We start from the raw sequence: 11,345 nt of genomic DNA, 5'->3' as shown, positions 1-11,345 counted from the left end.
AATAATATTCCATCTAGCAAGAATATCTAAACTAAAGTAGCAGGAGATGTGACCTTCACGAATTAGGAGAAGTGAACTCCGCGGATTACGAAAAGTGAGCTCTTCATCTCCGCACCTTAATTCCTGTTGTGCACACTTGTGCTCGGCTGCTTCACGCAATGAAGAGCATGACTTGCAGTGACAGCCGCAGGAGCCAGCCGCAAGAACTCCCAGCTCGTTGCAATGCTCCTTGTGGGTACTGTGATGATAGTTAAGTCATATAAAAAAGCAAACTTCACATATGGAAAAAGGTGCACTACGCCAATCAAGTAATGTGAATTTCAAAAAAGAAATTCCACAGATCTTATTAGCATAAAAATCACAAACTCAAGTGCAGGCTTGTGAAGCTTTGTAGGTTTCAGCTACTTTTGAGATTAGTACTGCACAATTAGTTGCAGAAAAAAATGTCAAATTGTTCTACCTTTTTTAATATCATATATCATTACTAGCATCCGAACTACTATACATTTAAATCTGAACTTCAATTTAGAGATAAAACACAAGTAAGGAAATGCACTACAAAATGTTTTCGTGTTTTTCCTTTGAGAAGTGGAATATCATATATCATTTATATTTCTGACTGGACTTAAGTTTTTCAAGTAAACTAACCGCTCTACCTTAATAGGTGGACTTCCTTTTCTAAGTATACAAACCGGTCTGGAGCTCACGCACAAGACACGGCTTCAATTACAATAAGCCAACCTCTTGACAAAAATATGAACAATTTTGACTCCACACTCAAGTGGAATTGAATTTCTCCCACGAATAAAGTGAACTTCTTCGCCACTGTTTCTCTTTTTAATGTTTTGTGATTTGAACTAAAATATGCATGCCAATAAATGAACTTCTCTTTTTTCTATACCAACTGAATCAAACACAAGGAATGAATTTTTCAGGATATAAGGAATGAACTTGAAATCAAGCTTCCTGTAAAATAGGTATTTCTACTATGGAAAATATTTTTTCACCTGTAATAATTTTTTGCCACCAGAAATATGCAAATTTGTTGTGTAAATTAAACGAACTTTCTCGGCCAAAATAAATGGACTTCCTCCGTAGGACGAAGTGAAAACCAGAACAAATAAGATTGAGAAGTGAACTTCAGAACAACATTAGTTTTGCTACCGATTCTGTAGTGAGAAAACCCTAGGTATAATATATCATTAAAAGAAGATCACCTGTGTTTCAACAAGACATGGTGCCGGATGTTGGTGCGGGACAGGGCAGCACGCGCTGTGGCATAGACAGGGCAACGGGAGGTCCCGAGCACAAGCGGACGGTGGCGGATTCGAGCAGGAAAAATCCGCAAGAGGCGGCGATTCGAAGCTTCCTCAAAGAAGTTAAGTTCCAATAGCATATGAGATGCAGATTGACACCACAACCAACACATGCCCAGCCGACGTGGGTGTCGATGCCTTCTCCTAGCGGAGAGATGCGCTCTCTGATGCGCACCGCCGCGCTTGTCGCTGTGAACCCCAGCTATCATATCACTGTACGGTAGAGCAAGGGAGTCAAGGTTAGCATGCGTGAGCAGTCAGTCGGCGGGCGTGGAAGTCATGAGTGGTAATCTCTCGCAATCTATTATCATCGGACTAAAGGATAAACCGTACCAAAATTTCCTTACTCTTAGCCAGGCAATACATGTATACGTACAATCATCAAGAAAGAAGGACAAAATCAGGCCAAGTATTAAATCTCTGAAGCTGAAGGAAAAAATAGCACCACAACCTCTTTTGCTCAAATATTATTTTGCTAAGAAAGAAAAACCAGAAACCGAGGGCGCATCTCATCGAGCAGATTGTAGTTAAACATCACCGGACATGAAAATACAAGTGTTGTACGGGGCTATAAGAAAAATCTTGGTGCTGTTTTGCTATCCACCAAATTATACTTCCGGCCCAGAATGCATCCAAGCTACATACGAAGTTCTACACATGGCCGACTTCAGTTAGGCAGACCAAAAAGTTTTCCTACAATATAGTCTTCGAACAAAGAGCAAACGGTAATTTGACTGCCGAACAAACCAGCAGAAAAAGATGAGAATACAAGTTATCAAGTCAGCAATCCAAGGATAACTTGTTTCCAATGCTGCAACAACTGCCGCTGAATTCAGATCTTGAGAAATTGGCGGACCAGCGGACTTTAGAAAAACAATGTGATAGTTCGGAGTCCGGACAGTAAATAAAATAGTCGCACCTGCAGAAGTTCTTGGGAGGCCGTTGGAGTGGGGAGCTCGTGCGGTGGCCAGGACGAGCGTGGCGGCCCTCGGCATCGAGGCCACTCCTCCCGGTGTGACCTACTCGCTAGGAAAAGAGTTGACTTCTAGCCGCATCTGTAGTTTTACGGTATGTATGGTCCTCCTAGCTGTAATGTTGGACTCCGAACTTGGTGTCGCTGTAGTACGCGGTCACGGGGCACCAAGCCGCTGACCCGTGCGCACGCCCAATCCTAGGAGCAGTGTCTACACCGCTTGAGTTGGAGTTCACAAACCCGGAGATGGAGCCGCATGAGCATGCAACCGCTCGCGAAGGTCTCGGCCGGGGAATCGGGGCGCGAGGGGAATCTGGAAGGGCGAGGAAGGTTGCGTCCCTCATCCAAGGAGGCCGGCCGGCCTCGGCAAGGGAGAAGGCGCCGTAGGCCCTTGTCTAGGGAACGGCGGAGATCGGATCCCTCGCGCCCGGCGAAGAAGAGCGGGCGGGGAGTATGGGTGGGCGGCGAGGGAGGAAGAAGGCGGGCGGGAGTATGGCTGGGCGGCGGCGAGGAAGAAGGCGGGCGGGAGGATTTGGGCGGCGCCAGTGTAGGTACACTGCCAGAGGAGGGGATTTGGGATTTTGTTCGGGAGGAGGGAGTTCACACGTGCGGGACAGGTGCGGGAGGTTTTCTCGGCTTAAGGGGTTCTAGAATAGCTATTTTAGAACCCCTCTTAAGGGGGGTTCGAGAATAGTTCAGCTCTATATATATATATATATATATATCGACGCGGATTTTCTACCTAGGTGGTAGCTACGCATAGGCTTAGAACCGTTGGATGTGGTTTTGTGATATGTGCTTCCGTTAGAATCTGTTAGTAGTGTCCGTTCGGGCGAAGAGCCGCACCATGCAAAAACTATGAAAAGAAGTTGCCGTGCTCATTCAAAACTTCAAAAAGGTAACCGTGCCGTGTAAATGTTGTCAAATTAGAAAAAAAAAGCATTGCGGCTGACCACCGCACCTTGCTGTTCCAAGTTCAGAAAAAAATAAGAAAAAAGAAACCGACGGTACCACCGCACCGTGCCCGTTCCAAGTAGACAAAAAACTGAAAAAAAAAAATTAAGGGCATCTTAAGTTATTAACCGACACCTATTAACAAAAATAAACACCGTGGGCCGTTCATGTCGACAGAAAAAAGCACTGTGCCACCTGTTTTAGCTAATAACCTGATAGCGCTGTTAAATGATTCCATTAAATCATGTTTGTTTCTGTCGCTCCTTAATCTAATAACGTGGTTGATTCCGGTTGAAATCCTTTGTTTGGCTAGTCGTCCGCTGTAGTTGTGGCTGGTCGCTGCCGCAAGCTGTCCTCTCGCTTCCGTCGCACGCCGGCCACCGTCCCAAGACGTCAGCCGTCGCCGTCCCGAGCCGCCCTCCGTCCGCCGCCGCCGCAAGCTGTCAGCTGCCGCCATCGCCTCTGCAATCTGTCATTGGGCGGCAGCAGGCTTCGCCATCCCCATGTCCATGGCTGCTCGCGCCTTGACATCGCTTGGCCGGCCAGTGCGCCTGCGGAACGAGCCAGTACTAGTTGAGTTTCTGGCGACCAGAGAGGCAGCAAATAAAAAAGGGACAGCTAAACCAAGATGAAATTTGATCGAATAATACCAAGAGCACTAATCAAGGAATAACCAAAAGTTAATCACCATATGGATGAACTGGTTTTTCTTGAGCACAGACAAATTATGCATTTCCATGAGAGAGCAATAAGAATTTTAGGAAGAGAGAGAATGAGGCAGCTCACTCGTACCACTGAATCGGAAACACACTTCCGCCAGGAATTCAATTAGCAAACTGAATCTAGATCGGGAGAACACCATGTACAAGAAAAATCAACAAGGGCCTGATTCCCTCAGACGGTGAAGCAAATCCACCAGAAATTAAAGAGGAGAAACAAGTGCAGATCGATAAGAAAAGACCCAATTTGATGCCGAAGCTGGCCGTCGCGATTCTCTCCGCTGCGTTCTTAAGCACGGCCCTCTCCATGTCAACCAGTGTTGGCTCGCTCCGCCGCCGCCATGAACCCCAGCCGTGCCGTGCGCGTCATGCGCGGCTACAACCCAACCATCCCGGCGGCCGACCGCATCGGAGCAGACTACACGTGCGGGGCGGCGCTGGACGGTCGGAGGCATGGCGCACGGGGTGGCCGGGAAAGGAAGCAGACTACCCATGGAGGGACAGGGCGGGCACTCGTGCTCCAGCCACGCTAACGCACCGTTGACCACCAACACAACCATCCCCGCGCCCAGCCACCGCGTGGAGTGGCCCTGGCAGCCCAGAACTCATCCGGCCGAGGGACTGGTTGCCGGCCCTGCTCCTCCTCTACGGCGCGCGATGCTGTCCTCAATCTCCACCGCCGCGCGGAATAAGCGGCACGGGCATCCGTGGTGGAAATCGCTGGCCGGGGCGCACGGGGAAAATCGGCCGGCGCGCGGAGCTGGCCTGGAGAACCGCTCGAGCCTGCCTTTAATACCGCCTGGTGCTCCTCCCGGTAAGAGCAGAGGAGGATTACCGTAGGGAGAGGGCCAAGCCAGAGCAGGTAGACCCGCAGCGCAACCGCACAGCTTGAGGTTGGAGACGAGGCACGCGGTCAACCACCGCGTCAGCCTACCGCAGCTCGGCCCAAGGAAAATCTCTGCCGCAGCGCGTTGCATCCACCGCTGCCGCGCCTGGACGGGGCTAGGACCCGCCGGTGGTGAGGAATCTGAGAGGTCGAGGCGTCGGGCATGGATTTACAGGCGGCGCCGGTGGGCTGGGCAATAGCGACGGTGCTTGAGGCGCGTGCGGCGCAGGACGCGGACGACGGAGGACTGGGACTGGGGACGGCAGCAGTCTGTTCGAATCATGGTGAGGCTTCTGGATCAGGCGAAAGTGCGGCGGGGGGGGGGGGGGGGAGGAAAGAGAGGACGACACGCAGGTGGTCCACGGCGGAGAGAAAAAGGCAAACACCTACGGTGGAGAGCCTAACGGATGACCGTAACGGTGTCAAGTACATCTACGGTTGAAAATACCCTATAGAGATGATGAATGGTTAGATGATGGTGCATAGCTACACCCCATGGTAGCCCACTATTTTCCATATATATATATATATATATATATATATACACATATATATATAGGAAGCTCAAATGGGGCACCAAGGAGCCTGGGCACCTTGCATCGTGGCCGTATGATGAGGTATGACGATTGTGCAACTGATCGGGTCTCTATTATCGGTTTAACCCGTTAGCGTAGGTATATTTGGAAATATTTGCATGCACATACCATGAGAGGAGAACTGATTTTTAAAAAATATTAAGGAATATTTCGTTGCCTTCTTTGGTGCATCGTAGACAATTGCATGCCTGAGTTTCCTTGTATGAACCTTCCAAAGATTATTGGGCTTTTATTACTTGCAGTAAGGTATGTATCTAGATTTAAGGTATATGGCGGGCCAGCCTTTGTCAATTTGGAAGAATGCGTTGTCATCAGTGGGCTTTAATAGGAGGAATTAGGAAAGTAAATCTGAGGCTCAAGGTATTTTCGCGGCCCAGCATCTATACCTTTTTAAATATCCTTCACCCAAGATTAGTGAGATTATTCCTATAAATTTGGATAGTCGATATTCGTCAAGCAAGATTCTAGGTATATGATGGCCCATCGTTTCTATATTGGTAAAGGTAATTAGGAAGTTGCACAAAATAAGTTTGTCACACTTAAGAAAAGACTTTTTTGGAATGTTTGATTCAGGTATCAAAAATTGAATGATGTTTAATATCTATTTTTTTACTCTCTCGACTTTTTGATGAAACATGATTAACAAATACTAAAATTAGTGGTGCACATTTTATTGAGTATGCATACGACCAAGTATGGTGGTTAAACTGGGAAATGTGAATTGGATAATACTTGGTGGTGCACATTTTTAATTCAAATGCATGCATGCGTGTAGCACATAAAAAAGATGGTGAATGTAGATAGTCCCTTTGATTCGTAAGCCAAATATTGCAAGCAATGACTCCCCATGATTATATGGGTGAGGTATCTAGGTATCCAGGTATTGGTAGTATGAGAGTGCATTATAATATCTCAAGGTATTTGGGTATGTTGGAACAAGCGACACCTAGTATAAAATGTTGGGAAAAGGAATGGTGGCACCTAGTATAACATCTCGAGGTATTTGGGTATAACCCTTATTATGAGCATCATGACGAACTCAAATTGTATCATACCTGAGGTATCTGGGTATATGGGTATGTGATGCAGGTGAAATGTTGGTAAAAGATATAATATCAAGAAAAAAATCATTAAGACAAATGCTTACCATTTACGTGTATCAAAACTGCATACTCAGGTCGTAGGATACATAGATGAACTGATTAGATGAAATCAACAATCAATACTTGATGGTTTGGCATGCACCGCTAAACATACCTTGGAGGTAAGATTTATCAGAAGTGCTTGTCATCGACTGCTTAAATTTGCCGACCTATGGCCTTATCATGTTGATTTTGAGGTATTATGGTGAGGTATGCTTATAATCCGAATTATTATTTTCTTTTTTAATTGGTATATCACTATGTGATAGGTCTTGATGGTAACTCCGGGTATCCAGGTGTGTTGGTAATACCGATACCTAGTATAAATTATTGGAAAAGGGTAGAATAACCCTTATTATGAGAATCACGAGGAACATACGTTGTATCATACCTAAGGTACCTGGGTATATGCATATGTGAGGAAATATTAGGTATGCAAGGTATCGAGGTATCGAGCTATTGTCCGAGGAGTATGTTAGGTCTTGATGGTAACTCCGGGTATCAAGGTATGTTGGTATTATCGATACCTAGTATAAATTATTGGAAAAGGGTAGAATAACCCTTATTATGAGCATCGTGAGGAACTCAGGTTGTATCATCCCAAGGTACCTGGGTATATGTGTATGCGAGGAACTGTTAGGTATGCAAGGTATCGAGCTATTGTCCGAGGAGTATGATAGGGCTTGATGGTAACTCCGGGTATCTAGGTATGAGGGTAATAACGATAGCTATTATAAATTATTGGAAAAGGGTACCTGGATACTAGGTATCGATATCCCATACTCAGGTCACACGATACCTAGTTGAACTTCACGATTGGACAAAAATGAACAAGCAATACCCCGATTTGAACTTCAAGCCTTCATGGTCAATACCAGTTAGCCCAATGCTAACTGGATTGTTATACCTTCACACGGAACATATTTTCCCACTTCTTCAGTTTCACTGACCTAGTCCTCATGATGAGGTATGTTCACAATTTCAAGGTATCTTCAACCCTTATTATTGGAAAGGGTAGAATAACCCTTATTATGAGCATAGTGAAGAACTTAGGTTGTATCATACCCAAGGTAACTAGTTATATAGGTATGTCAGGAACTATTAGGTATGCAAGGTATCGAGGTATCGAGCTATTGTCCGAGGAGTATGATAGGGCTTGATGGTAACTCCGGGTATCTAGGTATGAGGGTAATAATGATAGCTAGTATAAATTATTGGAAAAGGGTAGAATAAACCTTATTATGAGCATCCTGAAGAACTCAGGTTGTATCATACCCAAGGTACCTGGGTATATGTGTATGTGAGGAACTGTTATGTATGCGAGGTATCGACATATCGAGCTATTGTCCAAGGGGTGTGGTCGGTCCAAGGAGTATCCAGCTATTGTCCGAGAAGAAGTGAGGATTTGGATCCAAAAAAAGGGGTACGGAGTTCGTCGATCTCCATTAAATCTTTTATATCCCTAGGTATGCTATGGAGATCAGCGGCATCAAGCCATGGATGCATGCGGGTCCACGCATCCGGCAGTGCTGCTGTCACCAGCAACAGCGACAACCACGACCGGAGTCGAAATTCACAGTGACACATAGAGAAAAACATGGACCAAGAATCACAGCAGCAAGAGATGCCTCAGCCAAGCAGAAACCAAAAACGTGAATGCGTTTTGGGTCGTCCTTCACTCGCCCAATACTAGACAGAGATATAGCGCTTTGGAACGAATTTCTGCCATTGGGTTCTTATAAATAGGTGCGAGGTGTGAGTTCAAAATAATCAGAAAACAGCAACTAAGAACACGTAAATCATGGGTGATTGACAATACATTAAATGGGCATGGGATTCTTTGGTAAGAGATACTAGACTGATTTTTTCATTCAATCTGTGACTATCACGCTGCATGCATGCAAAACAGAAAATGGAATATTTTTGAATTTGTGATTGGAGCGGCCATGCAAATCAAAGAAGGAAAGCTACAAAACGGATTTGCTGGTGCACTAATGGGTTTCATCACAAAATGTACCCGAATACCTTTCAACTCATCTGAATCAAATCTAACGGTGGTTGATCTGGGAGCCTGGGCACCATGGTGCCCCAATTACTTTACCTATATATATATATATATATATATCGACGCGGATTTTCTACCTAGGGTGATAGCTACGCACGGTGTAACCATCATTGGATCTTTCGCAGTGATTCGTGCGACCCAAACGTCCGTCAGCCCCAGCCGTTATCCATCCTTACATTTCCTTGGCTGTGTACAACACATGACATTTGATTTTTTAATGCATGGCAGGACAAGGCTAGTCACTCGTGGCGTGCGGCATGTTTTATTTTTGAAACTTTTTGACGCGAAGCTTACTGACAATATTCTATCCACTCCCGCTATGCTTTTCAGGTTAATGAGACATGTAAGGACCGAGAATTAATCAATGGCTCACCCCACTTAATTAGGGAGAAACAATGAGGTACACCCCACTAGAGAAAAACGGCTTCACTCCTGTTAATTATGTGACTGTAGCAAGAATGTTTACCAAATTTAAGAGGAGAGTGAGTAAATTAATAGTGAGAAGAAATTTAAGAGAGTAAATTAAGGGAAGTAATTAGTGGGTAAACTGAGATTTTCTACTTCATTTTGATCTAACATCCACCAAAAATAAGAGTACATCTAAAATAACAATTCTGGAATTAAACCTGGGAACAAGAGAATCGCTAGATCTCACAAAAAGTGTTCGATTCTTAGAGTGAGAGAGAACATTGAAGAACAAAAGATCATATCACTAGACCACTCTGAATGCATGCAACATGTAAGAAATTATATGTATTTCTTTCCAAACTTGAGGGACAACCGTGCTTGAAAAGCAATGGATCTTGAAAATCATTTACAGTACACAGTCAAAATGTAGACTAGAAAAAAAAAGCGGAGGAATGTGTCACAAAGGTAATAACAGCTTCGGATCCCGATAATGGATATATCTTCTGCACCGATTCAGATAATGGATACCTATAACTTACTGAATCCATGTACCATGCAAAAAAAAATTTAAATCACAGGCTCACCTTTCACTCCGAACTGAAAAAATCTGGAAAGTGCATGATAAAACTCATCCAGTATGTGCAAAAAGTTTGGTGCCAAAGATGAACACACTCACTCTATATTTGATTTCTTGGACGGAACAAAAAAGAAGAAGAAATAAGCCAGCCGAGAGGCATCTCAATGGTCTCACATCCTAGCAGCACTATGACTAACAAGAAAAAAACAGAAATCGGGAATAAAGAGATAAGAGATTTCAGGGATGCATTAGAGCCGAACTGCTTGCCTCCAGGAACAGGGATGCAGCCAAAACGAGGAATAAGAAAACAAAGAACACATAGCAGCAGCCTGCATTCCCATCCTCGCGACGACCACGAGGGCGAGCACCTCCATTAGCCCATGACGCAGCAAGTCCTTACTCTCAGTCTCAGCAGTGGAAGGTGAAGAAATATCTAGAACATCCAGCAGCACCTCGTCGGCACCGCCGCCATCGCCATGGTGACCTCGATGGTGGGAAACGCACATCCGTAAAAAGGGGAAGACCAGCGCCAGAGAGGCAGTGGTTATTTATCAATTAGGACTTCTGGTCTTCTGATCCACGATTAGTCTGCACATCCAAGCCAAAATAAAAATTAGAACAAATTGAAGATACGGAGGTTGTCGTCCAAGAAATTCCGGTACAGGAAGGGGCATAAATCTTGAGCAAGATCAACACCACATGGTGAAATAAATCCAGATCGTAATTTAACACATGGGAAACCACGTACAGAAAACATGGATCTGGATCGAGAACACGGCGGTATCCAGATCGAAAAAACGAGTAGAAGAAAATTCAAATAGAAAGAAAACCACACGGCCAAAAATTGCAGAAAGCCGCTCATAGACTCGTACGCCTTTGCAGCTCGCAGCACGCCGCGGCCGGAGCAGGCGTCCTCCCTCCTCGCCGCACGCCACGGACGGAGCTGGGCTCCTCCCTCATCGAATGGGAGACGCAGAGAACGACGCCCGCGTCCTCTTCTCGCATCATTCCTCAATGGCATCCTCCAGCCGTGGCCCCTCAATGGCGTGCTCCCGCACCGTCGAACACCAACACAACCATCCTCGCGCCCGGGCACTGAGTGTGGTGGCCCCGGCGGACCAGAACTCGTCCGGCTGAGGGACCGGCCGCGAGCCTTGCTCCTCCTCCACGGCGCGCGCGACGCTGCTCTCAATCTCCACCGTCCTGCGGAACAAGCGTAGAGGAATTCATGGTGGAAGTCGATGGCCGGGGCGAACGGGGAAAATCGGCCAGTGCGAGGAGCCGCCTGGAGTACCGCTCGAGCCTGCCTTTAATCCTGCCTGGTGCTCCGCGCCGTGGATGAGCGGGGCAGGGCCCCGAGCCGTGGACGGAGCGGGCTAGGCGACGGTATAGGCTGCGGGATCCGGCGTAGGTGAGGCTTGGGGATCCGTGGCAGTTGGGGAGGTGGGGCTGCGAGAGCAAGCGGAGGAGGAGCCGCCGGGGAGAGCGCAAGTCGCATGTGCTCCCCGGCGGTGTCTTGCAGGCGCAGGGGCGTGTGGGATGTCACTGGCGGCCAGATTTGGTGGTGGTCGAGGACCGTGGAGACCAAACTTTTCTGGATCTGTGTGGATTTTTCTCAGGCGGTGGGCAGAGTGGTCGTGCGGGTGGGAGCAAGGTTGGAAAAGCGAGAGATAAAGGAGAGGCTAACGCCGTTAAATCTATCTACGGCC

At 46.5% G+C, this 11,345-nt stretch overlaps 2 long non-coding RNA genes across 2 annotated transcripts; both read right to left on the bottom strand.

The window, feature by feature from the left end:
• Nucleotides 1-3,337: 3,337 nt before the first annotated feature.
• On the bottom strand, nucleotides 3,338-5,311 carry LOC127294816 (uncharacterized). Its single transcript, XR_007847063.2, has 2 exons — nucleotides 4,036-5,311; nucleotides 3,338-3,794 (listed from the first exon to the last, which is right to left on the bottom strand). It is a non-coding gene; the product is annotated as an uncharacterized lncRNA (long non-coding RNA).
• Nucleotides 5,312-9,708: 4,397 nt separating this feature from the next.
• Nucleotides 9,709-11,345, bottom strand: LOC127294817 (uncharacterized). Its single transcript, XR_007847064.2, has 2 exons — nucleotides 10,509-11,345; nucleotides 9,709-10,224 (listed from the first exon to the last, which is right to left on the bottom strand). It is a non-coding gene; the product is annotated as an uncharacterized lncRNA (long non-coding RNA).

The sequence above is a fragment of the Lolium perenne genome, chromosome 4 (assembly GCF_019359855.2).
Source record: "Lolium perenne isolate Kyuss_39 chromosome 4, Kyuss_2.0, whole genome shotgun sequence".
In the NCBI taxonomy this organism is placed as follows: domain Eukaryota; kingdom Viridiplantae; phylum Streptophyta; class Magnoliopsida; order Poales; family Poaceae; genus Lolium; species Lolium perenne.
Note: the sequence above shows the minus strand (reverse complement) of the source record. Positions and strands in the feature narration are given on the sequence as shown.